General features: G+C 39.8%; 1 protein-coding gene across 2 annotated transcripts in view; it reads right to left on the bottom strand.

The window, feature by feature from the left end:
* The window catches only part of APBB1IP (amyloid beta precursor protein binding family B member 1 interacting protein), a 199,085-nt gene extending 173,281 nt beyond the window's left edge, over positions 1–25,804 (bottom strand). The window contains exon 1 of one of the 2 annotated variants that reach the window (XM_073629794.1): positions 25,412–25,804. The gene's annotated coding sequence lies outside the window, so the exon portion shown is untranslated. Of the gene's footprint in view, positions 1–20,559; positions 20,755–25,411 lie in introns of those variants that run through there. The other variant, XM_073629795.1, reaches the window with a different exon arrangement.
* Positions 25,805–27,044: the final 1,240 nt, after the last annotated feature.

The following is a 27,044-nucleotide window of genomic DNA, read 5'->3' as shown; positions in this document are numbered from 1 at the left end:
CAGACAGAAGTCCGACTTCCTGTGTTAATAGCAGTGGGACTACTGGTGGCCATTTTGCCTGAGCTATTTTTAGACAGTAGTTCAAGTTACCTGTCTCTGTGTATTTGTATTGCATAGTCCGGCGGCCATTTTGTCTGTGTTTTTGTGGACAATGGAGACCGGCGGCCATTTTGCCTATGTTTTTGTGGACAATGGAGACCGTAAACAATTCTCCCCATTGTTTGTATTGCATAGTCCGGCGGCCATTTTGCCTGTGTTTTTGTGGACAATGGAGACCGTAAATAGATCTCCCTATTGATGAGACCGGCGGCCATTTTGCCTATGTTTTTGTGGACAATGGAGACCGTAAACAATTCTCCCCATTGTTTGTATTGCATAGTCCGGCGGCCATTTTGCCTGTGTTTTTGTGGACAATGGAGACCGTAAATAGATCTCCCTATTGATGAGACCGGCGGCCATTTTGCCTATGTTTTTGTGGACAATGGAGACCGTAAACAATTCTCCCCATTGTTTGTATTGCATAGTCCGGCGGCCATTTTGCCTGTGTTTTTGTGGACAATGGAGACCGTAAATAGATCTCCCTATTGGTGTCAACTGCAGATATATGGTGTTAAATCTATCACACACTATAAAAGGTTTATTGTACATTAATCGGCTTGCTTTATATGACGCTAAAAATCATACTAAATTCAAAATGATTTAAAACCCATAAGAAATACATAAAGAAACATAAAGAATACATAAAAATCAATGCAAGTAAAAATTAAAATTAAAATTAAAATCATGAGGAGCACATAGAGGATCATGAGGAATACTTAAATGGGAGCTTACTAAATACATATCGTTCTTAGATTAAAATAAATAAAATAAATTGGAAAAAATTGGAAAAAAATTAATTAAATAAATAAAACTTAACTTCATATATTATATGGCATTTTTTGTGTATCTGAAGAGAGGGGGAACATATTTTTATTTTTAAGGGGGCTTGTTGTATATATTAATCTTTTAGGGTGTCCACATTTATACATTATATATCCTTATTTTTAAGAGTAATTACTTCTATAGTGCGTACGTGAGAAAGGAATCTTAGATTATTTTATATTTAGCATTTCTTTCTGGATATTATGTCCCATATATGGACTATATGAAGAAGATATATGTAAAAAATTATAAAAAATATTATAAAAGACAGTATAAAAATATATATATACTAGTATAAAATGGCTTAAGGAAGACAGGAAGAATAAAAGGAAGACAGGAAGAATAAAACGGGAGGAGAAGGGTTAATTTCGAAATCTGTATTATACTATTCGTGCGTGTATATATATATATTAGAGGGTGTACTGGGTCTGTTGGTTATTTTTCATGTTTTGATCCTATTGCGGTACTTTCTGCTCGTTTATAGGGAAGAAGGAAAAAGGGGGTAATTAGATGTCAGAGTGTTTATATGTCGAGAGTATAGGTGCTCTATGTCTCCCATATTTGATATGAATATTAATAATTTGTTAGGAAGCAGTTGAGGTCGAGGTCAATGTTCATGCCCATAGGCTGCAGGGTATCTAATAAGAATATCCACTTGGTTTCGTTTTGTGAGACCTTAATTTTTTTATTTTCGCCTCTCCAGTGACCCTTGATTTTATCTATTGCGTAAAAGGTCATCTGTGCCGGGTCTCTATTGTGGTAATCTCTGAAATGCCTGGACACGCTGTGTTTGTTAAAACCTTTCTTGATGTTTTTAATGTGTTCTCTGACCCTGACATGCAGCTCTCTCGTTGTCCTTCCTACATATTGCTTCCGACATGGGCACTCTAACACGTAAGTGACGTGGGTACTGTGGCAGGTAATGAGCTCTCGAATATTGAACTCTTTTCCATTAGCAGTAGACCTAAATTTCGTTGTTTTCTTGCTGGTTCTTTTACTGGTTCTGCAAGGTAAACATTTGCCACATTTAAAAAACCCTTTTAAACCTTTTCCTATTTTTATCTCCCTAGGTGGATCTATTGCATTGTGTACCAGTTTGTTCCTCAGAGTTGGTGCTTTTTTGTAGATGAAAACTGGTTTCCTAGGCAATATAGAGTTAAGGGTCCTATCAGATTGTAAAATGGGCCAATGTTTTTTAATTATAGTCTCCACATGTTTGTATTGTCTATTGTACCCCGTTAGAAAAGCTACTTCCGTTTTTTCATTTTTTGTTCTTCTATGTTGTATTCCTGTTTCGTCTAACATTTTGTTTCTGTCCATTTTCCCGACGGTGTGTTTCATTGCCACTAGGTCCTTTCTTTTATATCCCTTTTCCACGAACTTGTTTATTAGAGTGTCCGTTTGTCTCTCATAATCGTGTTTGTTGGAGCAATTCCTATATAACCGCATGAACTGACCCTTAGGTATATTTCCTAGCCAACGGGGGTGATGGCAACTGCTAGTTGGGATATACCCATTTCTGTCCGTAGTTTTGAAATATGTTCTTGTTTTCAGCTGTCCATCCTCTTTATATATTTGTAGGTCCAGATAATCCACAGTCTCTTTATTCCAGTTTCCTGAGAAGGTCAGTCCATAGGCATTGCCATTGATCTCGTTGAAGAAATTCTGTAATTCCTCTATCGTACCCCTCCATACCATGACAATGTCGTCAATGTACCTCCTGTATAATTTCAGATTTCTTCTTTCCTTACTATAAATTTGTTCCTCCTCCCATTTATTGAGTAGTAAATTGGCTACGCTGGGGGCATACTTAGCCCCCATGGCTACTCCTTTTATTTGGGAGTAGAAGTCACCCTTGTGCCAAAAATAGTTAGTTAGTTATATCTTGGAGGGACTAAAATTGGCCATGAGCCATAACTATTTTTGGCACAAGGGTGACTTCTACTCCCAAATAAAAGGAGTAGCCATGGGGGCTAAGTATGCCCCCAGCGTAGCCAATTTACTACTCAATAAATGGGAGGAGGAACAAATTTATAGTAAGGAAAGAAGAAATCTGAAATTATACAGGAGGTACATTGACGACATTGTCATGGTATGGAGGGGTACGATAGAGGAATTACAGAATTTCTTCAACGAGATCAATGGCAATGCCTATGGACTGACCTTCTCAGGAAACTGGAATAAAGAGACTGTGGATTATCTGGACCTACAAATATATAAAGAGGATGGACAGCTGAAAACAAGAACATATTTCAAAACTACGGACAGAAATGGGTATATCCCAACTAGCAGTTGCCATCACCCCCGTTGGCTAGGAAATATACCTAAGGGTCAGTTCATGCGGTTATATAGGAATTGCTCCAACAAACACGATTATGAGAGACAAACGGACACTCTAATAAACAAGTTCGTGGAAAAGGGATATAAAAGAAAGGACCTAGTGGCAATGAAACACACCGTCGGGAAAATGGACAGAAACAAAATGTTAGACGAAACAGGAATACAACATAGAAGAACAAAAAATGAAAAAACGGAAGTAGCTTTTCTAACGGGGTACAATAGACAATACAAACATGTGGAGACTATAATTAAAAAACATTGGCCCATTTTACAATCTGATAGGACCCTTAACTCTATATTGCCTAGGAAACCATTTTTCATCTACAAAAAAGCACCAACTCTGAGGAACAAACTGGTACACAATGCAATAGATCCACCTAGGGAGATAAAAATAGGAAAAGGTTTAAAAGGGTTTTTTAAATGTGGCAAATGTTTACCTTGCAGAACCAGTAAAAGAACCAGCAAGAAAACAACGAAATTTAGGTCTACTGCTAATGGAAAAGAGTTCAATATTCGAGAGCTCATTACCTGCCACAGTACCCACGTCACTTACGTGTTAGAGTGCCCATGTCGGAAGCAATATGTAGGAAGGACAACGAGAGAGCTGCATGTCAGGGTCAGAGAACACATTAAAAACATCAAGAAAGGTTTTAACAAACACAGCGTGTCCAGGCATTTCAGAGATTACCACAATAGAGACCCGGCACAGATGACCTTTTACGCAATAGATAAAATCAAGGGTCACTGGAGAGGCGAAAATAAAAAAAAAATTAAGGTCTCACAAAACGAAACCAAGTGGATATTCTTATTAGATACCCTGCAGCCTATGGGCATGAACATTGACCTCGACCTCAATTGCTTCCTAACAAATTATTAATATTCATATCAAATATGGGAGACATAGAGCACCTATACTCTCGACATATAAACACTCTGACATCTAATTACCCCCTTTTTCCTTCTTCCCTATAAACGAGCAGAAAGTACCGCAATAGGATATAAACATGAAAAATAACCAACAGACCCAGTACACCCTCTAATATATATATATACACGCACGAATAGTATAATACAGATTTCGAAATTAACCCTTCTCCTCCTGTTTTATTCTTCCTGTCTTCCTTTTATTCTTCCTGTCTTCCTTAAGCCATTTTATACTAGTATATATATATTTTTATACTGTCTTTTATAATATTTTTTATAATTTTTTACATATATCTTCTTCATATAGTCCATATATGGGACATAATATCCAGAAAGAAATGCTAAATATAAAAAAATCTAAGATTCCTTTCTCACGTACGCACTATAGAAGTAATTACTCTTAAAAATAAGGATATATAATGTATAAATGTGGACACCCTAAAAGATTAATATATACAACAAGCCCCCTTAAAAATAAAAATATGTTCCCCCTCTCTTCAGATACACAAAAAATGCCATATAATATATGAAGTTAAGTTTTATTTATTTAATTAATTTTTTTCCAATTTTTTCCAATTTATTTTATTTATTTTAATCTAAGAACGATATGTATTTAGTAAGCTCCCATTTAAGTATTCCTCATGATCCTCTATGTGCTCCTCATGATTTTAATTTTAATTTTAATTTTTACTTGCATTGATTTTTATGTATTCTTTATGTTTCTTTATGTATTTCTTATGGGTTTTAAATCATTTTGAATTTAGTATGATTTTTAGCGTCATATAAAGCAAGCCGATTAATGTACAATAAACCTTTTATAGTGTGTGATAGATTTAACACCATATATCTGCAGTTGACACCAATAGGGAGATCTATTTACGGTCTCCATTGTCCACAAAAACACAGGCAAAATGGCCGCCGGACTATGCAATACAAACAATGGGGAGAATTGTTTACGGTCTCCATTGTCCACAAAAACATAGGCAAAATGGCCGCCGGTCTCATCAATAGGGAGATCTATTTACGGTCTCCATTGTCCACAAAAACACAGGCAAAATGGCCGCCGGACTATGCAATACAAACAATGGGGAGAATTGTTTACGGTCTCCATTGTCCACAAAAACATAGGCAAAATGGCCGCCGGTCTCATCAATAGGGAGATCTATTTACGGTCTCCATTGTCCACAAAAACACAGGCAAAATGGCCGCCGGACTATGCAATACAAACAATGGGGAGAATTGTTTACGGTCTCCATTGTCCACAAAAACATAGGCAAAATGGCCGCCGGTCTCCATTGTCCACAAAAACACAGACAAAATGGCCGCCGGACTATGCAATACAAATACACAGAGACAGGTAACTTGAACTACTGTCTAAAAATAGCTCAGGCAAAATGGCCACCAGTAGTCCCACTGCTATTAACACAGGAAGTCGGACTTCTGTCTGCAAAATACAAACAAAATGGCCGCGGACGAACTTCCGGTCCGCGGGAAAATGGATGCCAATTGAAAATTTAACAAGGGGACACCACACACACTATATAAGGATGGGAAGACACAACACAGGTCACGCTCCCGTAGACGTCCTAACGACGAAACGCGTAGGGCGTGGCCTAATCTGTGCTTCCCAAACATCACCTCCTGTACCAGCGCTGAAGGATATTAATGACGGTTTTGACGTTTTTACCATTTCGCTTGATTTTTACCGTAAAAGTGTGAGTACCCTTTCATTTTGTGTAATAAAACTTTTTTAAAGCAATTTTACGCTATGGGCACTCCCTCTCTTTTTATATATGATATACCACGATCCTGAGCCCGCCAGCGATCGCTGTACAGTGGCGATAAAACTGTAACTGCCTACTACCCCCGCAGGGGTGAAGTGATCTGGTGAGTGGCTGCACTTTTAGAGCAAAGAGATATTATAAGTGAAGGATTATCACCACAGCACAAGAATATGACACAAGAGACTTACTAAAGAATTTTGAAGCACGTTTGCACTTTTATCTTGTCACTGCTGCCTTTTGGATTGCACCAGCACATTTGCACTTTATTTTGTTATTGTAATTTTCCTTAGGAACAGATTTCCTACACCCCTCCCCACCTCCCTATCTCACTCCCTTCTCCCTTTCCCCCCCCCTCCCCCCCCTTTCTTCCCTCCCTAGCAATATTACTATGTAAGCATTTAAGTTATGTCTATGTATCACCTATGATTGCACAATATTGCAACAGAATATTTAATTGACACATGCACGGTATACTTGGGAATTCATATTGTTAATTTGTATTTAATATTTGATATATGCACGGTGCACCTAAGAATTTATTTTAATCTAGTAACCTATATGGAGGTAGGAAACTAAATAGGAACAGCGCCAAACCCTTCTATCATTTCTAATATATCTCAGCTGTCCCCATTTTAGGGTGACTGCCTGTTGGGAGGCAGCAGTTCCAAACTTTACCAATTAAGTCTTTATGTCCACTGCGCGGGTTCACCATCCCTTTACTAGTCACTGTTTAATTTAAAACTAAACAGAAACCTGCAGCAATGGATATCTTTAGATACCTAAACAACAGAAACATCAACCTCACCGAAGTCTTTAATCAAGAACAAGTAGCCATACGGCAGGATATAGACAGTCTATTTAAACATCTGAAACACAATATCGAAAAACAAATAAGAGTTTGGTGGGATATAGCAACTATTGAAATGTACATTACAGAGAAAATCACCCCAAGACGTTTGAGGTGGGATATCTCACCCAACGATGCAGTTAATGATAAAGGATTGATGGAAGATTGGTATAAATTCTTCAATGATAGCGAAAATGCAATGCTCGGGAAAATAGTAATACGAAGACGACATAAATTAAAGAACATAGAAACAGAAATACTACAAATAAGAGACCAACTCGTACCTTTCTTGGAATCCAGAGAATATAAAGAAAAAGAGAACAAACTACAAGAAGCCATGACTAAATATGATAAAGAAATACAGCTGAAGAAACAAAAAAAGTTTAGAAGAGATGTGCTGGACTACAAAAACCAGCAGGTATATAAATGGCAAATAGATGAGAATTACATGGAAGATAACCACAACATCTCTATGATAGACGAATCAAGGGAAAGTTCAGTAATAGAAGATACTACACCATGGCAAGAGATAAGACCCACAGAAATTAGGACACCAAGAACAAGACCAGAAGAACTACCAAATATAAGAATGAGAAGAGAGGGAACTAGCCCGGAACGTCGGTACTACAGGGATCAAGCTGGAGATGAGAATAGACCACAACAATGGAACAACCCCTCAAGTATTTTGAGGACACCAAGATATAATAATAGATACTCCCCTCTGAGGAACGAACAACATTACACCCCCTATGAAGAACCATCACATAGGCGGGGTTTTTTTCCCAGGGAATACAGAGGGAGACCCCCAGTCTTCAGAAACAGACGGTCTCCCTACAGGGATACATATGGGCCTCAAGACAGACAAAGGGGAGGGCAACCCTTCAGGTTCCCCACCAGGAACCGAAACAACGGAGACCCTCGACGGAGCTGGAACATGAGGACCACCAGGAACACATACATGGGCCCGAGGAACAGAATGCAAGAAGAAACCCAACGAGAAGAAAGAACAGAGCATACATACAGACCACAGAGATGGGAAAGAGGAGAAGAGCACGCGGTAAGAGAGGAGGAATCAAGAAGAAAAAGAAGAAGAGAGTATTAGGTACAGGAATTTTTAACCTAAGCGAAGCCAATTTTAATGAGGAAGAATTGAGAGTGTTGGATTTAGGCTTAAAATATGCCCCTGATAAGAATCTTGACCCCTTCGAAGTATATATAGACCTCCAAAAATTCGTAAGAAAACTTAACATAAAAAAATTTTATCTAATGAAAGGAGATATTAATAGGAACATACGAACAGAAGATGACCCCCCTTTATTCCAACATTCAGGACTAAGAAACAATTCAACATTCAATCCGAATATTCAACAAAATGAGAGCCTGATGACTTTTAAAAAAATGGTCGAACAAGATCTTAGGAAGATGAAACCGAAGAAAATAAAAACAAACATATGGAACATTATTAAAGAAATAGAGAAGAAGAAAAATATAGTCATCCGAGCGGCCGATAAGGGAGGAGGCCTGGTCATTTTAAACAAAAAAGACTATGAGTCAGAAATGAAGAAGCTATTGGAGGTACCCAACACATACAAGAAACTGAGGGGCAACCCAAGAACAGAATATAAGAAAAAACTGAAGACCTATGTCAAAAAAGGAGAAGAAATGGGGATTCTAACAAAAAAAGAAGCCAAATATCTAACCCCTGAAATAGCCAAAACTCCAATTATATATTACGTACCAAAAATCCATAAAGACCAAAAGAACCCACCCGGCAGACTGATAATCAGTGGCATTGATTCACTGTTCTCCCGGTTGGGAGCATACCTGGACGGCTACTTACAGCCCCTAGTTAAAAAAGGGAGATCGTTTCTGAGAGACAGTAAACAGCTAATTGGGGAATTAAACAACTTTGAAATAAATGATAACGACATACTAGTAACCGTTGATATAAATTCTCTGTACACCAACATCGTACAGAAAGATGGCATTAGTGGTGTCGAATGGGCTTTACACACGCTAACGGATCTAAGGGTAACACAAATCAATTATATCTTGGAGGGACTAAAATTGGCCATGAGCCATAACTATTTTTGGCACAAGGGTGACTTCTACTCCCAAATAAAAGGAGTAGCCATGGGGGCTAAGTATGCCCCCAGCGTAGCCAATTTACTACTCAATAAATGGGAGGAGGAACAAATTTATAGTAAGGAAAGAAGAAATCTGAAATTATACAGGAGGTACATTGACGACATTGTCATGGTATGGAGGGGTACGATAGAGGAATTACAGAATTTCTTCAACGAGATCAATGGCAATGCCTATGGACTGACCTTCTCAGGAAACTGGAATAAAGAGACTGTGGATTATCTGGACCTACAAATATATAAAGAGGGTGGACAGCTGAAAACAAGAACATATTTCAAAACTACGGACAGAAATGGGTATATCCCAACTAGCAGTTGCCATCACCCCCGTTGGCTAGGAAATATACCTAAGGGTCAGTACATGCGGTTATATAGGAATTGCTCCAACAAACACGATTATGAGAGACAAACGGACACTCTAATAAACAAGTTCGTGGAAAAGGGATATAAAAGAAAGGACCTAGTGGCAATGAAACACACCGTCGGGAAAATGGACAGAAACAAAATGTTAGACGAAACAGGAATACAACATAGAAGAACAAAAAATGAAAAAACGGAAGTAGCTTTTCTAACGGGGTACAATAGACAATACAAACATGTGGAGACTATAATTAAAAAACATTGGCCCATTTTACAATCTGATAGGACCCTTAACTCTATATTGCCTAGGAAACCAGTTTTCATCTACAAAAAAGCACCAACTCTGAGGAACAAACTGGTACACAATGCAATAGATCCACCTAGGGAGATAAAAATAGGAAAAGGTTTAAAAGGGTTTTTTAAATGTGGCAAATGTTTACCTTGCAGAACCAGTAAAAGAACCAGCAAGAAAACAACGAAATTTAGGTCTACTGCTAATGGAAAAGAGTTCAATATTCGAGAGCTCATTACCTGCCACAGTACCCACGTCACTTACGTGTTAGAGTGCCCATGTCGGAAGCAATATGTAGGAAGGACAACGAGAGAGCTGCATGTCAGGGTCAGAGAACACATTAAAAACATCAAGAAAGGTTTTAACAAACACAGCGTGTCCAGGCATTTCAGAGATTACCACAATAGAGACCCGGCACAGATGACCTTTTACGCAATAGATAAAATCAAGGGTCACTGGAGAGGCGAAAATAAAAAAATTAAGGTCTCACAAAACGAAACCAAGTGGATATTCTTATTAGATACCCTGCAGCCTATGGGCATGAACATTGACCTCGACCTCAACTGCTTCCTAACAAATTATTAATATTCATATCAAATATGGGAGACATAGAGCACCTATACTCTCGACATATAAACACTCTGACATCTAATTACCCCCTTTTTCCTTCTTCCCTATAAACGAGCAGAAAGTACCGCAATAGGATCAAAACATGAAAAATAACCAACAGACCCAGTACACCCTCTAATATATATATATACACGCACGAATAGTATAATACAGATTTCGAAATTAACCCTTCTCCTCCCGTTTTATTCTTCCTGTCTTCCTTTTATTCTTCCTGTCTTCCTTAAGCCATTTTATACTAGTATATATATATTTTTATACTGTCTTTTATAATATTTTTTATAATTTTTTACATATATCTTCTTCATATAGTCCATATATGGGACATAATATCCAGAAAGAAATGCTAAATATAAAATAATCTAAGATTCCTTTCTCACGTACGCACTATAGAAGTAATTACTCTTAAAAATAAGGATATATAATGTATAAATGTGGACACCCTAAAAGATTAATATATACAACAAGCCCCCTTAAAAATAAAAATATGTTCCCCCTCTCTTCAGATACACAAAAAATGCCATATAATATATGAAGTTAAGTTTTATTTATTTAATAAATTTTTTTCCAATTTTTTCCAATTTATTTTATTTATTTTAATCTAAGAACGATATGTATTTAGTAAGCTCCCATTTAAGTATTCCTCATGATCCTCTATGTCAGTGGTTCTCAACTCCAGTCCTCAGGACCCACCAACAGGTCAGATTTTAAGTATTACATTGGGGAGTTGCAGACTAGAATACTGCAATCACTGAGCAGCAAGTGATATCACCTGTAATGTATTTCAGCTATCTTGCAAACCTGGCCTGTTGGTGGGTCCTGAGGACTGGAGTTGAGAACCACTGCTCTATGTGCTCCTCATGATTTTAATTTTAATTTTAATTTTTACTTGCATTGATTTTTATGTATTCTTTATGTTTCTTTATGTATTTCTTATGGGTTTTAAATCATTTTGAATTTAGTATGATTTTTAGCGTCATATAAAGCAAGCCGATTAATGTACAATAAACCTTTTATAGTGTGTGATAGATTTAACACCATATATCTGCAGTTGACACCAATAGGGAGATCTATTTACGGTCTCCATTGTCCACAAAAACACAGGCAAAATGGCCGCCGGACTATGCAATACAAACAATGGGGAGAATTGTTTACGGTCTCCATTGTCCACAAAAACATAGGCAAAATGGCCGCCGGTCTCATCAATAGGGAGATCTATTTACGGTCTCCATTGTCCACAAAAACACAGGCAAAATGGCCGCCGGACTATGCAATACAAACAATGGGGAGAATTGTTTACGGTCTCCATTGTCCACAAAAACATAGGCAAAATGGCCGCCGGTCTCATCAATAGGGAGATCTATTTACGGTCTCCATTGTCCACAAAAACACAGGCAAAATGGCCGCCGGACTATGCAATACAAACAATGGGGAGAATTGTTTACGGTCTCCATTGTCCACAAAAACATAGGCAAAATGGCCGCCGGTCTCCATTGTCCACAAAAACACAGACAAAATGGCCGCCGGACTATGCAATACAAATACACAGAGACAGGTAACTTGAACTACTGTCTAAAAATAGCTCAGGCAAAATGGCCACCAGTAGTCCCACTGCTATTAACACAGGAAGTCGGACTTCTGTCTGCAAAATACAAACAAAATGGCCGCGGACGAACTTCCGGTCCGCGGGAAAATGGATGCCAATTGAAAATTTAACAAGGGGACACCACACACACTATATAAGGATGGGAAGACACAACACAGGTCACGCTCCCGTAGACGTCCTAACGACGAAACGCGTAGGGCGTGGCCTAATCTGTGCTTCCCAAACATCACCTCCTGTACCAGCGCTGAAGGATATTAATGACGGTTTTGACGTTTTTACCATTTCGCTTGATTTTTACCGTAAAAGTGTGAGTACCCTTTCATTTTGTGTAATAAAACTTTTTTAAAGCAATTTTACGCTATGGGCACTCCCTCTCTTTTTATATATGATATACCACGATCCTGAGCCCGCCGGCGATCGCTGTACAGTGGCGATAAAACTGTAACTGCCTACTACCCCCGCAGGGGTGAAGTGATCTGGTGAGTGGCTGCACTTTTAGAGCAAAGAGATATTATAAGTGAAGGATTATCACCACAGCACAAGAATATGACACAAGAGACTTACTAAAGAATTTTGAAGCACGTTTGCACTTTTATCTTGTCACTGTTGCCTTTTGGATTGCACCAGCACATTTGCACTTTATTTTGTTATTGTAATTTTCCTTAGGAACAGATTTCCTACACCCCTCCCCACCTCCCTATCTCACTCCCTTCTCCCTCCCCCCCCCCCCCCTTTCCTCCCCCCCCCCCTCCCCCCCCTTTCTTCCCTCCCTAGCAATATTACTATGTAAGCATTTAAGTTATGTCTATGTATCACCTATGATTGCACAATATTGCAACAGAATATTTAATTGACACATGCACGGTATACTTGGGAATTCATATTGTTAATTTGTATTTAATATTTGATATATGCACGGTGCACCTAAGAATTTATTTTAATCTAGTAACCTATATGGAGGTAGGAAACTAAATAGGAACAGCGCCAAACCCTTCTATCATTTCTAATTTTTCTTCCTACTTGTTGGTAAAGGTCACATGAAAGCTTATCCTCGCCTTTAGCAAAGATCAAGTGACCAGTGCTTGGCATTTGGACATCTGAGAGGCACTCCAGAGAGACGAATTCAAAGATTCTGGAAGAAAAGTATGTTTTGAACCTTCTCTGCCGTTTACGCCTTACTAAGGGATATTTTTCTAATGGAAATTGACAGTGCGTGTCCACTTTAAAGCAGTAGTAAATGTTGGGGAAAAAAAAAAACCTATCCCTGCTATGTGCTACTATGTGTTATTGAGGCATAATGTGCTAGTATGCGTTGCATACTAGCAAATTATGAAAGACTTACCCTGAAACAAAGCCCTCCAGTGGCATGCTGTCACCTCTGCAGAGGTTTGCCTTTTTTACTCAGTCGTCCTTCCGGGTTTGCGTGCTGAGGACACTTAAACGGCCGCGGCACAGAGCTCTCAAGGAATGGCACAGGTATGCCGTTCCTTCAAAGCTCAATGTGCTGGCGATGTCACCGGCTGCTGCTTACTGGAATATCTCCTAAACGGTGCACGTTTAGGAGAAATTCATTTGACCATCAGGTAGGCTTTATTATAAGCTTAAAAGGAAAGAAAATACCTGCGCTCGGTGCAAAAACTGAATTCTAACAAAACTGTGTATTTTGACAGCTGCACTAAATTGTGCACATCAATATTAACAGTAATTTAGAAAAACAAAAAAAAATTCTTATTCTAATTTATTATAAGCCTACCTGTAGGTGAAAGTAAATATGTTGAGTTTACTACCACTTTAAAGTTCATATGAAATGTGCTTTAAGCGGCGTTCCACCCCAAAATGGAACTTCCGCTTTAAGGGAAGGTGACCCCCTGACATGCCACATTTGGCATGTCATTTTTTTTGGGGGGGAGCGGATACCTTCTTTTTTAGAGGGTTCCAGCTCCCACTTCCTCCCGGCGCACCGCGGCACCGAAAGGGAGATCACCGCTCCCTCTCGCCAATCATCTGGGACATGTCACAGGTCCCAGATGATTTCACGGCATCAGTATTTGTAGCTGGTGACTTTTAATTTTTTTTTTAAGCGGAACTTCGCTTTTATGTAACAGACAGTTATGTTAAATTGTGCATATCCTCCAAATTTAGTTACAGTTTTTGCATATACAGTAAACTACACAATTGTGCAATATGGGTAAATAACCATCATTCTCTAACACCCACAATTTTACTTCTTTCTTGTTCGTGTAGCAACATTACATAAGTTCAAATAACTGTGACTGTTACATGTTGTCGGCATTTGTGGTATTAAAATAGTTGTAATCTTAATGTCAACTTGTATCTTCAATATACATGTTATATATAAGAACACTGGAAAGCAGGTGCCACAATCTGTCTGCTAGAATGTATACATTCTCAAATCCTCCATGGGAGCACCTGAGCTCCAAACATAGTCTTCCCCAAATAATTTGCTTTAGCTCCAATTGAGAGTTCTACCACCCTCCAAATGCATCACCGTCTCCAATAGTGGCGCATCAACAGCTCACAGTTGGAGGTAAGTAAAGGTAAGGTCAAGGATTCTGGAAGTGCACTACATTTGTTCTTGGTGCCAGAAATATGCAGCCCCCTAAAGTGAAAAAGTATTATCTACAGTATAATAAAGCACCCCTAACACTTAACCATTCCTTATCTTTAACACAGCATAAAACTTTTGGCAATAAAATAGTACATTTATAAAGAGATGTATACATGAGTACAAAAAGAGGGACAACTAATGCCGTGTACACACGACCGGACTTTTCGACAGCAAAGGTCCGACGGAACGAATCCGCCGGACAATTCGATCGTGTGTGGGCTTCATCGGACCTTTGCTGTCGAATAATCAGACGGACTTTAGAAATAGAACATGTTTCAAATCTTTCCGACGGACTCAAGTCCGGTCGAAAAATCCGTTCGTCTGTATGTTAGTCCGACAGACGAACAACGACGCAAGGGCAGCTATTGGCTACTGGCTATGAACTTCCTTATTCTAGTCCGGTCGTACGTCATCACATATGTATGTACATGGCATTAGTATGCATGAGGGACAGAGGAATTCGGTCTCAATAGAAGAACAGCCCCACTAAATGAGGGACAGTCATCAGGAGCTGTGCAATTATTACTGCTGTCCAAAGACTCACTGGGGAACTGCATACCTCCCAACATTTTGAGATGAGAATGAGGGACACCTACTAGCAAACGTATGTAGGGATAGGACAGCCCCTGCCTCGCCCCTTAAAGGGGACATAACCCCCAAAAAAGTTTATTTAAATCCACAAGTGCTTTTTTTACCACTAATATTCCTTTAAATTGGCTTTTAAAATTGGCAAATGCAGCAATTTAGAATTTGTAAGAAGGTTTTAGCACTGGGAAACACTTTTTGAAAGATAAAAAGTGCATTTTATATACAATTATATGGATCAGACCAAAATGAGGGACAAATGAGGAGGAAAGAGGGACAGAGGGACACTGCTCCAAATCAGGGACAGTCCCTGGAAAATCAGGTACAGTTGGGAGCTATGGGACTGTATTCTCAGTTCCTGTCTCAATGACCATTGTTATCACTGATAAATGAAGCAAAAGAAAATATTCAGCAATCTCAAAGCAAGTGTACATTTAAATCAGAACTCTAGGTACATAGATTTTTGTACGTTCTGATGCTCAAACCTTGGCGCAGTTATAATTCATGAATGAATCACTGAACTGCTCTTTAAAAATAATATTTTTTTTAATGCTGTTTAACCCCTTGAAAATTGGGGATATTTATTATAGCAGAAAGTACAAAATAATGCGTTTTTTTTCAAAATTGACGCTTATTTTTTGTTTATAGTGCAAAAAAAAAACAAAACGCAGAGGTGATAAAATACCACCAAAAGAAAGCTCTAATTGTGGGAAAGCAAGGACGTCAGTTTTGTTTGGGTGCAGCATCGCACGACTGAGCAATTGTCAGTTAAAGCTACGCAGTGCCGAATCACAAAAAATGGCCTAGTCATTCAGCAGCCAAATCTTCCGGGGCTGAAGTGGTTAATTCAACTCCTGTTTTACTTCTGCCCTGCTTTGCATATGAGAGCTCATAAACTGCAGTGGTAGTGTCATTTTTCCTCCCACCTTTCCCCTTGGCCATCCATAGATTCTGCGTATAAAGTTCAAACTGGTCATATAAAAAAATCTTATGTAGGGGTTAAGGAGAACCACATGCCAAAATAATCAGCAGATTCAGAGATAAAGACAGCTGAAATGATGTGAAAATCTTTATGCAAGCATAATCCTGATGGTTATACCTCCCACTATGCATTACTACAATACAGTTTTCATTAGGCCTATTGCACACAGGACGTTTATTTAACTCCCCTAGAAGCCAGCAGCGTTTTTGCTGAAAAAATGCATGGCGCTTGTAAAAGTGTCTTAAGCTTTTACAAGCTTTTAGGAGCTTTTACAGTCGTCAAGCTCTTGTGCGTTAATTCATTTCATTGGCCAGAATAAATCATTTATTCTGGTCATTGAAATGAATTAATGCTCAAGCCCTAATGTTTATCAGCTTTTAGTAGCTTCAGCCTAGGTTCACATATGTGCGATCTCAGACATTGCATGTGATTCGCACCCGCACCGCAGGTGCCGATGACATGCGATGTCTGTGCAGTGCAAGTTCAGCCATACAGTTTTATGGACGCATTGGATTCGCACGAAAATAATGCAGGGACTTTCTTTCCCCCTCCACTCTAGAATCGGATCGCATGGGTGTTCTCACTCATGCGATCTGATTCATGTGCGAGTTCACAGTTCGCACTGCAATCTGTGAACCCGATCTTGGGGTGTCATTAACAATGTATTGACACTCCAAGCGGTTCGCAGAGGGCAGTGTGAACTCCCTGCAGGAGAGATGTGATGTGGGAAGCGGCGCTGTAATAGTGCTGGTTCCCGCATTGCACATATGTGAACCTAGGCACAAACGTTTTTTCTGCCCAAACTCTGCTGCTCCTGAAAAAACTGGCTTTTTTTTTTGCCTCTAAAAGCTCCTGCCACTAAACGCTTCTAAAAGCCTGTGTGTGCATGGACACATAGGCTAACATGGAGGGGTGTTGAGAGGCAGGAAAAAAAATGTCAGATGCCCTTAGAAGCAGTTGTAAAAATGTCCTGTGTGCATGAGGCCTTATTCTATTTTTAATCCTTCCTGCATCTCAGTTCTGCTTATCTGTGAGCACATCCAACCCAATTTTCTGGCTGTGCTAGGAGAACAGCCTTCCTGTCCTCCATTGATCAGGCTTGTGCTGACATGTACACCCCACCCGCCAACCAATGCCCCCCCCCCCCCCGGCAAAACCATTCACTGGAAAGATCAGTGTACTGATGTTACTCCACCTCTACCTCTCCAAGCCCGTTATGCAGCTGAGAACATATGTAGTTCACTGAGCAGGTCACAGTAGGCTGATGTGAAAGGCTCACTAGTGTAGCGCCTACCCCACCTTTCTGGGAGCCTGGTGGTGACCCTCAGAGGCAGGGAAGGCTGACTCAGGGTGCAGGTTGCTAGGCATGGTGGGTGATGAACATGATAGAAATTGGGCCCGGTCACTTTTATGCTTAAACAAAGAGAAGATTATTTCTCACAACAGGAAAAATGTGGGAGAGAGGGGATAGAGCACAGGACACCCTTAGTCAAAAATAGTAACAATCAGCAGATAGGCAGACTCCTTAGACAAAAATGGTGAGATAAGGCAGACAGGAAAAGCATCTTTAAGCTGAACCAGCACATCTGTACTTTGGAGGATAGGCTGTCTCCTATGGTAACTGAACCTAACAGAAGGTGCTGGAATTCTATGGATGATTTTGTCTTGATGCTTTCCCAGGTTCTTTGTGGGTCCTCAGTCCATGCAAGAGTCACCTCTGGTACTTCATCTAAGGTCTCCATCCCTCTTAGAATTTTTTCTGGATGTTTAGAAGACTTTTCTCAGCAAAATCTTGAACACTTGGATAGGCCTTGGATAGGCCTAACAGCCAGGAGTACACCTGCATAGGCCTCAGGCTTCAGGTCTAGCAGCCAGGAGCTGTTTAACACACATCCACCCAGTCCGCAATCTGGGCGGGAAAGACCTAGATCACCTGACTTTCTCCAAATAAATACCTTCTCCCAGCATTCACAGCAGCGAATCTGATTGGCTGAGAAAGCGCTTATTCTCTGAGAAAAAAAGTCCTGGTCATAGATAGATAGATATATCAGAATAGATATATTAGAAATGTTGTGAGGAAAATGTCCTTAGGTTCCCATGTAGGCAGTCAGTATCAGGAAGCGGTAAAGGTAGGCAATCAATATCTAAGTGGAGAAGGCATTAACCCAAATAAAACCAGGTAAGGCTAATCAGTAAGATATAGGCAGGTGAAAAATCTAAATGATTTAATGAGGAGCTCTTGAAGCTAAGAGGGATACTTTAAACAAGTGAGGGAACATGGAGTAACTAAGAGGTAACAGAGCAGGCCAGTGCAACTAATGCCCTGTACACATGGGCGGACTTTTCGGCAACAAAGATCCGACAGTCTTTCCGACGGACTTTCGACGGACTTTCGACAGACTTTCGAACAAACAGACTTGCCTACACACGATCACACCAAAGTCAGATGGATTCGTACGTGATGACGTATGACCGGACTAAAATAAGGAAGTTCATAGCCAGTAGCCAATAGCTGCCCTAGCGTCGGTTTTCGTCCGTCGGACTACCATACAGACGAGCGGATCTCTCGATAGAAACTGTGATTGGCGGAGTTCCAACGTAAAGATTTGAAACATGTTCCAAATCTAAAGTCCGTCAGATTTTCGACAGAAACAGTCCGCTGAAGGTCCGATGAAGCCCACACATGGTCGGATTGTCCGCCGGATTCGGTCCGTCGGATCAGTCCGGTCGAAAAATCCGCTCGTGTGTACAGGCAATAAGTGCACACAATACTCATTTAAAAATGAGTCCCAGCTAGGTTCAGTAATGCCGCGTACACATGGGCGGTCTTTTCGACGGACTAGGTCTGGCGGACTTTTCGACGGACTTTCCGAATGAACGGACTTGCCTACACACGATCAACCAAAGTCCGACGGATTTGTACGTGATGACGTACGACCGGACTAAAACAAGGAAGTTCATAGCCAGTAGCAAATAGCTGCCCTAGCATCGTTTTTTGTCCATCGGACTAGCATACAGACGAGCAGACTTTTCAACCGGACTCGAGTCCGTCGGAAAGATTTGAAACATGTTTCATTTCTAGGTCCGTCGAACTTTTGGTCCACAGGAGCCCACACATGATCGAATTATCTGCCGTAAAGTCCGCTTTTGTGTACGCGGCATAAGAATAAGTCATGGTGAATAGAAAGGAGACCCAAAAATACTTGACACATTGCATGGCTGTGTATTCCACTCCTTCAGGAGCATTTTGGTGGGTTGTACTTGTAGCCCATTTTCTCCCAATGTTACCCACGGGAACCCAGTGTACAGACAATAGACAGATTGAAAGATAGATAGAAAACAAATTTCTCTGCTGTAAAGTTTTAAGCAGAAATCATTCACCTGTTTCGGGTGATATTTACATTTTGGAAACATATAACCATGCATGTACAGTATCTGTTAAAAAAAAGTTCAAGGAAAAATAGAGCTATGGCACAGTTCTTACCAATCAGAAAAACATTTAGAAGTTCTAAAAATGCTAACTTCTGACTGGTTGCTTTGCCTCCACAGCACTGCTCTTTTTTGTTCCATCACACTTTGCATTTTTTCAAACACACATCTCTTATTTCCGGTAAAGGGAAGTAAAAAAGCACAAGGTGCAGTACTGCTACATAACACAGCTAAAGATCTCAAAACCCATCATATTAAATGAAATCTTGTCCAAGCACACACATCTTCTCTATGCTGGTAACACCAGATAACAGATTGTTGTGAAGAAGGTATGCTGTCTTTATTGCTAAACAGAAGGCTGCTTGCTGTATATCAGCACAGGAAACATAGTGAGATAACATATCACTATGGGTATTGTGGTTTGAAATACAGGAACACCAGCTGTGATGACATTTTCAAAAAGGAATACAAAGCAGTTTAAAGTAACTTCCAAATAAACGGTTATATACGTAAGACTATTGCAGGTGCTCCTGACCTAAAAATATCTTATTTAACAATCTAAAAAATATTCCATCTAGGTTATACATGTGAAGTAGCCTTTTGCCGCATACACACGATCTGAATTTTCGGCCCGCAAAAGACCGATGAGAGTTTTTTGGCGGAAAATGCGACCGTGTGTATGCTCCATCGGACCTTTGCTAGCCGAATTCCAGCCAGCAAAAGATTGAGAGCATGTTCTCAATTTTTCAGTCGGGAAAAGTTCCTATCCGAAAATGCGATCGCCTGTGGCAATTCCGATGCGCAAAATTCCTACGCATGCTCTGAAACAATTCAACGTTGGCTCGGAAGCATTGAACTTCATTTTCTCGGCTCGTCGTAGTGTTGAACATCACCGCACCATCTTGGCGGTCGTAAGTTCACCGAACGTTAGCGTGACCGTGTGTATGCAAGGCAAGCTTGAGCGGAATCCCGTTGGAAAAGCCGTCATATCTTTTTCCGACGAGAAGTCCAATCGTGTGTACGTGGCATTAGAATTCTCAACACCTTGTAAATGTATTTTTATATCTATTGAAGAATAATTGGAAATACCTTAACCTGTTTCTTGGTTCCATTTATTTGGTTGCTACCTTAACCATTTTACCTATTCAGGACAGTGTCTGTGAATGGGCTTGTGTTGACACACTTTGGATTTATGGTGATGGCACCAGTTGGCCTTTAAGTTTAGATGCTTCCAAGATCATTCAGACTTCATTGACAGGCGCAATTGATCTGCCTTTTTTACTTGTACAAACCTGATGGAAGAGAAAAAAAAAAACATTGACAGGCCCTAAAAGGGACCCCTGACCCACTAATATTCCCCTCTCCAGTGCTCCCTCCCATTCCTTCTGCTGCCTCACAGTAATATTGGGCACTCAAAGTCTTACGAAAATACACCCTAGCGCAAATATAACCTTCAGAGCCCCGGTGTGAATCCATGAACCATGAAGGGCCCCCTGATGGCTGGGGCCCTTTCCATCAGTCCAAGGGCCCTTTACTCTGAGCCCTAGGCCCTCCTCTCTGGCCAGGGCCCTTTCCACTGATACCAGGGCCCTTTACTTCGAATGCGGGGCTCAATGCAACTTAATGTGAAGCGACTAAAAAAAAAAGAGGTTCCTGCATTAGTTTTCTGCGACTTGGATGCGATTTGAGTGCCATAGACTGCCATGTTAAATCACAAAAGTTGCAAGCAAGTCACAAGAAAATTGCAAAGAAGTTGCACAACTTTGGGGTCACAGCAGTGTAAACCCAGCCTTATAGTCCTGCAGCAGGACCCTTTCACATGTTCTGCAGGCCTCCCACAGTGGCAGAATGTCAGGGCCCAGTCTCAAGTGCGACCTTTGCAACCCTGGCAGTTCTGCCACTGCCCCAGCACTTTGAAGGAGTGCATTCTCCTGATATTTAAAATACCCAGGAGGAAGCAGCGACATCATCCATGTATCCTGAAGGCAATGGATTAAGGTGAGGATTTATTTTGTCTTTTTTTTTTTGTGAATTTTTTTTACCTTTTTTTGCAGCTAATTCTGGGGGCTCTTGTTTGCCAGAAACCTTTTTGAATCATCAATGCATGGGGAAGCAGCAAAGGAGAACAGGGTTTATTTGCTGAAAAGACTATTCATTTTGCAAAGTATATGTTCACTTTGATTAGTAAATTTGGTGAAGCAGCATTTTTTTTTTTCATTGCAAATGATTCGATATTTACAGTCAGTACAGCTTTGCACAGTGAACATTCTCTGCTCTAGCTGATCTGGCTGGATATGATCAAACAGTTATATACACAGTTGAAACACATATGCGAGCTATATTATAAGCCAAAATATTTGTATCTCTGTTCAGCCAGTCTTGAGATCCAGAAACCACTGCCATATTATATGACTAGTTTAGCACCCTTGTCCTAGAATAGGGCTACAGGTAAATTTAGTTGTGCTTGGGTGGTAGCCAACCTGGCTAATTTGTAGTGTTTAGAGGTCTAATGGCGTTCCTTCTAATCTAATCTAATGTTTTAGCTGTGGCTTCCCCCTTTTGTCAGTAGGTGGCGCTGTTGACTTTGACATTAATATGTTGAGCTACAGTAAATTCAGGTTATGAATAAATAACCTCATTAAATCATTTAGATTTTTCACCTGCCTATATCTTACTGATTAGCCTTACCTGGTTTTATTTGGGTTAATGCCTTCTCCACGTAGATATTGATTGCCTACCTTTACCGCTTCCTGATACTGACTACCTACATGGGAACCTAAGGACATTTTCCTCACAACATTTCTAATATATCTATTCTGATATATCTATCTATCTATGACCAGGACTTTTTTTTCTCAGAGAATAGGCGCAGGAACTCCCCCCTTCTGAGTTACTCCTTGTCTCGGCCCCCTACCTGCCTCCGAGCATTGTTACATGGTTCCACACCCTACCCACCTCCCAGTACCCTCCCCCCCACCTTTAGGCTGGGTTCACACTATTGCGAATTGGATGCATCTAATTTGCATGTCAGGAGCCTGTGGCCGGCTCTCAATGGAGCGAATTTCACAGGAATCCTTTGCTTCTTCTGGTCTGTTTCAGGTCCGAATTCAGCCAAAAATTCAGACCGAAATCAGACCTGAATCAGTGAACAGGGATGCACCAGGCCCCTGCTGTGAGCCGCTCCACACAGCATTGTGAACCCAGCCTTAGAGAATACAGAGATAAGTATCATTCTGTGGTGCTAAGTAATATGAATGGAACAAGGAAAGTAGTAAAATATATCCCCTGCAGCCAGCAACAATAGACCCCCCTAGCAACAACAGACCCCCAGCAACAATAGATCTCCCACACAACAGTATTCCTCCTCTGCAACAATGGACCCCCCTCACAACAAAATACGACCCCAGCAACAATAGACCCCCTGCAGCTACAACAGATCTCCCAGCAGCCAGTATCAATAGACCCTCTATCAGCCAGCAAAAATAGACCTCTCCCTCAACAGTAGATCCTCCCTACCAACAATTGACCCCCCCCCAGCAACATAAACCCCCCTCCCCCAGCAACAATAGACTCCCACACAAAAATAGATCCCCGCCAGCAACAATAGATGTATCAGCCATCATCAATAGACTCTCCAGCACCCCTTGCCATTGCATACATTCAATGCTGGAGGTACCAAAACTGCTTTCCCCCACATTCCTACTGAAACAAAGCTCTGTATATGACTATTATTCTAACACATACACATTTTGTTCTTTATTCCACAATTTGTGGTATACACGGGTCATTTTTTCCTTCATTGTTGTATATACTCTACATATATTTTATATATACATACATCATTTTTTTGATTGTCAATTGTCTATGCAACCCACCAATAAACTACACTACTTGTACCATTATAAAGTAATTTGCCTTTGTCAAAATTATATTTATGATTTAAAAAGGATACATTAGTTATTAAAGATTTTAGCACAAAGAGTAATCATGCAAACATGGGCATCAACCAATATTACCAGTCATAAGTAATCTTTCATTGGCTCTTCTGCTCTACACTATTGAAAGTTGTATACTGAATGCTTGCATTGCTGTGTTAAAAAAATCATTTCACAGTCCGCCATAATGTTAAACTATTGTACATAACAGACATAGCCCATCAGTTCAGTCAGACACCATCAGTGTAGCCATACATGGGATTGGGGTTGATTTACTAAAGGGAAATCCACTTGGAAGTACAGTCACTGTAGATCTGAGGGGAAGATCTAAAATGAGGGGAAGCTCTGCTGATTTTATCATCCAATCATGTGCAAGCAAAAATGCTGCTTTTTATTGTCCTTGCATGTCCCCCTCAGATCTACAGCGACTGCACTTCCAAGTGCAATTGAAGTGCACCTGTAGTGCAAAGTGGATTTGCCTTTAGCAAATAACCTCCCAATGTCCCATTGATAACATCAGGAGATGAAGAGAGCCCCATGCCTTCAAGATTACCCCATGGGATGGAACTTTATAACCTAAACTGGGAAATTGTGAGATGCACGTGCAATGAAATGTGCTCATAGGGCACTGGGATTTTCCAGCCTCATGAAAGAACCACTGGTACTTTTGATTGTTCTTTGTCACTCTTGATACCTGAATCTGTTGTATCCCTTGTTAAATCCTTGAAGGAATGTAGCAAAACAGCCTTGGAACATCGGGCAAAATGAAAATTATTATGCAAGGGCCCTCTTATTACTCTTGTATTTTTATTGTATTATAACTGTATTGTCTCTCTTTTATTTTGTAAAGCGATGCGTAAACTGTTGGCGATATATAAATCCTGTATAATAATAATAATAATAATAATTAACCACACTGACACATGGGACAATTCCTCTTCTATCTAAAATAAAGCATTATGCTTACTTATGCTGGTTAGGCACAGAGAGCATCAAAGCCAAAGAACAGGCAGACACCCGGTATTTTCAGAAGTAGCTCAAGAATGTCTGCCTAGAGTTTCTCAGTGTAGGTTTTCTTTAATCTTGCCAGCAAGACAAAATATTAATCTTTTGTGGAACTATTAACAATCGTATATCACCAAAGACAGATTGTCACTTTCTGTGTTTGCACTCTAAAGAATCCCTCCAAAAGCCACAATTAGTCTCACGATTGATTAGCCACTGGAAGTAATAATGTCTTTAACAATAAGAGGTCTATTTATAAAGGTTTCGACACAACTTTCTAGGAAGATTCTCACATTTTTTCAATTCAAAAAATTGGTAAATAGAAAAATGGGAGAAATCTGTTGGACTTTTTTTACACAAATAGGAGTCTAACGATTTACATTTGGATGGCATTCCATGTGTTAAAAAATAGGCAAATAAGTCAATCACACCTAGGAGATTCTATCAACGAGATCCAATGGTTGAAGGTCCCACACTATCTTCTCTGTTTTTTTTGCCAGGGCATCACCCAAACACCACACTTAAACCCCCACCCCATCCATATCCAGAGAGATAGGCTGCCATTGCTTGACATCCTTCTGAAAATGACTTACCTGGCTGTCACTGACCTAAAACAAGCATGCAGATCATAAAGTCAAAGTGAACTCATAACTCCTGATCTGCATACATCTTGGTTAGCATTGGCAGCCTCCATATTCTATCAGTACAAGGTCATTTAGAATATCTAACCTCTAGATTTGCTAAGGTGATAAATACAATTTGGTATTAACTTCACAAAGAAGCCATCCAACACCCAATTTTAAAACTGGGAGAAATAAGCCTTTAACAAAACCATGTATATGTTGCAGGGTTGCATGAGATGGATTGCACAGTATTTTGGTGTACATTGTTCCTAATTTGCTGCAATAGTTAGCAACAGCAGTTTACTGCAAGATTATTGATACTTTCCAATAGTGATATTTTATATAATAAAATCGAACATCAATAAATAAAGCTCTTACCTTTCTGTTTTTTTTTTCGTTCTTTTTCTTTTGCTCAGGTCTAGTGGCTTTTCACAAAGGTTACAGTGTTTTACTCTTCACATTTAAGCCTCTGCCTGTTTGACTCACACAGAAACTTCTCCATTAAGTTGCAACATGTTCCCCACCCTTGGAGGAAGTGGTGAAGTGAGCGACCAAAAACAGTAAATTTTTTTTTTTGCATTACAAAATCGGAACACTCATAAATCAGCATTTATAATTTTGTCAGTCCATCGTAAGAGAGTGTGTCCAATGATTTGGCCTGCTTAAAGAGAATCTAATGTTTTTTTTAATGTATTTTATTTGTTTTTTTTTTTTATTTCTTTCAAAAAGGTACAACATACTGCATGTGAATATTTCCTGTTTACCACTTGCAGCCTATAGGCAGTACACTGCCCTTTGTAAATTCTCTTCCTTTCATATAGCTTCTGTACTACAATTTGTCAAAGCAGGGACACACCTCCCTCCGCCACCAGATATGGCAATGTTTTGGGATGTATGAAATCTCTATGCTGATATTCTTACTGCTTCATATCTTCAAAACCTGTGACCAAATAAAATAAAAAAAGCAGGCCTGGAATACCAATTTAAATGTACTTGGTAAACCATAAAACTCCAAAGAAGTATCTGTCTATTTATCTTTAATAACAGAACATTACAACCTTTTGGTTAGCAGATCCAACATGTTTCTCTGTCCACACAGCCAAAGACAGCACTAATTCTCCCTATCAACACTTAGAAAAGGGCCACATCTGTGATTTTTCTTAACTTAGCGCCCATTCAAACCAGAACGCAGTGGGCCACTAGTGCATTGCAGTAGGTTGCATTGGGTAGCCTATTAAAAATGAATAGGCTTTAACTTACCTTAAAGTATAATTATAGTAAAAACTTTATTTTTAAATTTTGGATAGAATGGGGATGGATTAGAAACCTTGTTATGTTGCTTCTCGATTGTAAGCTCTAACGAGCAGGGCCCTCTGATCCCTCCTATATTGAATTGTATTGTAACTGTACTGTGTGCCCCCATGTTGTAAACTGTTGGCGCTATATAAATCCTGAATAATATTAATAATAATAATGTTGCTCTGTAACACAGCTTCATTCTGGGCGAGCTTTGCAGTGTGGTACTCCGTGTTTTAGCTACACATGTGTTTTACCATACATTACTGCATACTACCCCACTAGCGGCCGAATAGCGCCACTAAAACAACGGTAAAACGCCGCTAAATATAGCTCCGCTTTACCGCCAACGCCCGCCATAGTCTGAAAGTAGCCTTAGTGGCCTGTGAGCGTCTGCCTCTCCTTGGAGACCTTCCGGACATGATGGGTATTTTTTTTTTTAATAACACCACACTGCACTGTATTTTAAACTGTGTACACCACCTGCACTGTATTATCTACTGTACACCGCCGAATGCACTGTATATATAGGCTACGCTGAATGCAGAGTATATATATATATCTATATATAGTTTACACGGTATATATAGGCTACGCCGAATGCAGAGTATATATATATATATATATATATTAGTCTGGCTGTATATATATATATATATATATATATATATATATATATATATATATATATATATATATATATATATATATATCA

Source organism: Aquarana catesbeiana, linkage group LG05, assembly GCF_042186555.1.
Source record: "Aquarana catesbeiana isolate 2022-GZ linkage group LG05, ASM4218655v1, whole genome shotgun sequence".
NCBI lineage: Eukaryota > Metazoa > Chordata > Amphibia > Anura > Ranidae > Aquarana > Aquarana catesbeiana.
This window is presented reverse-complemented; position numbering and strand designations above follow the sequence as displayed.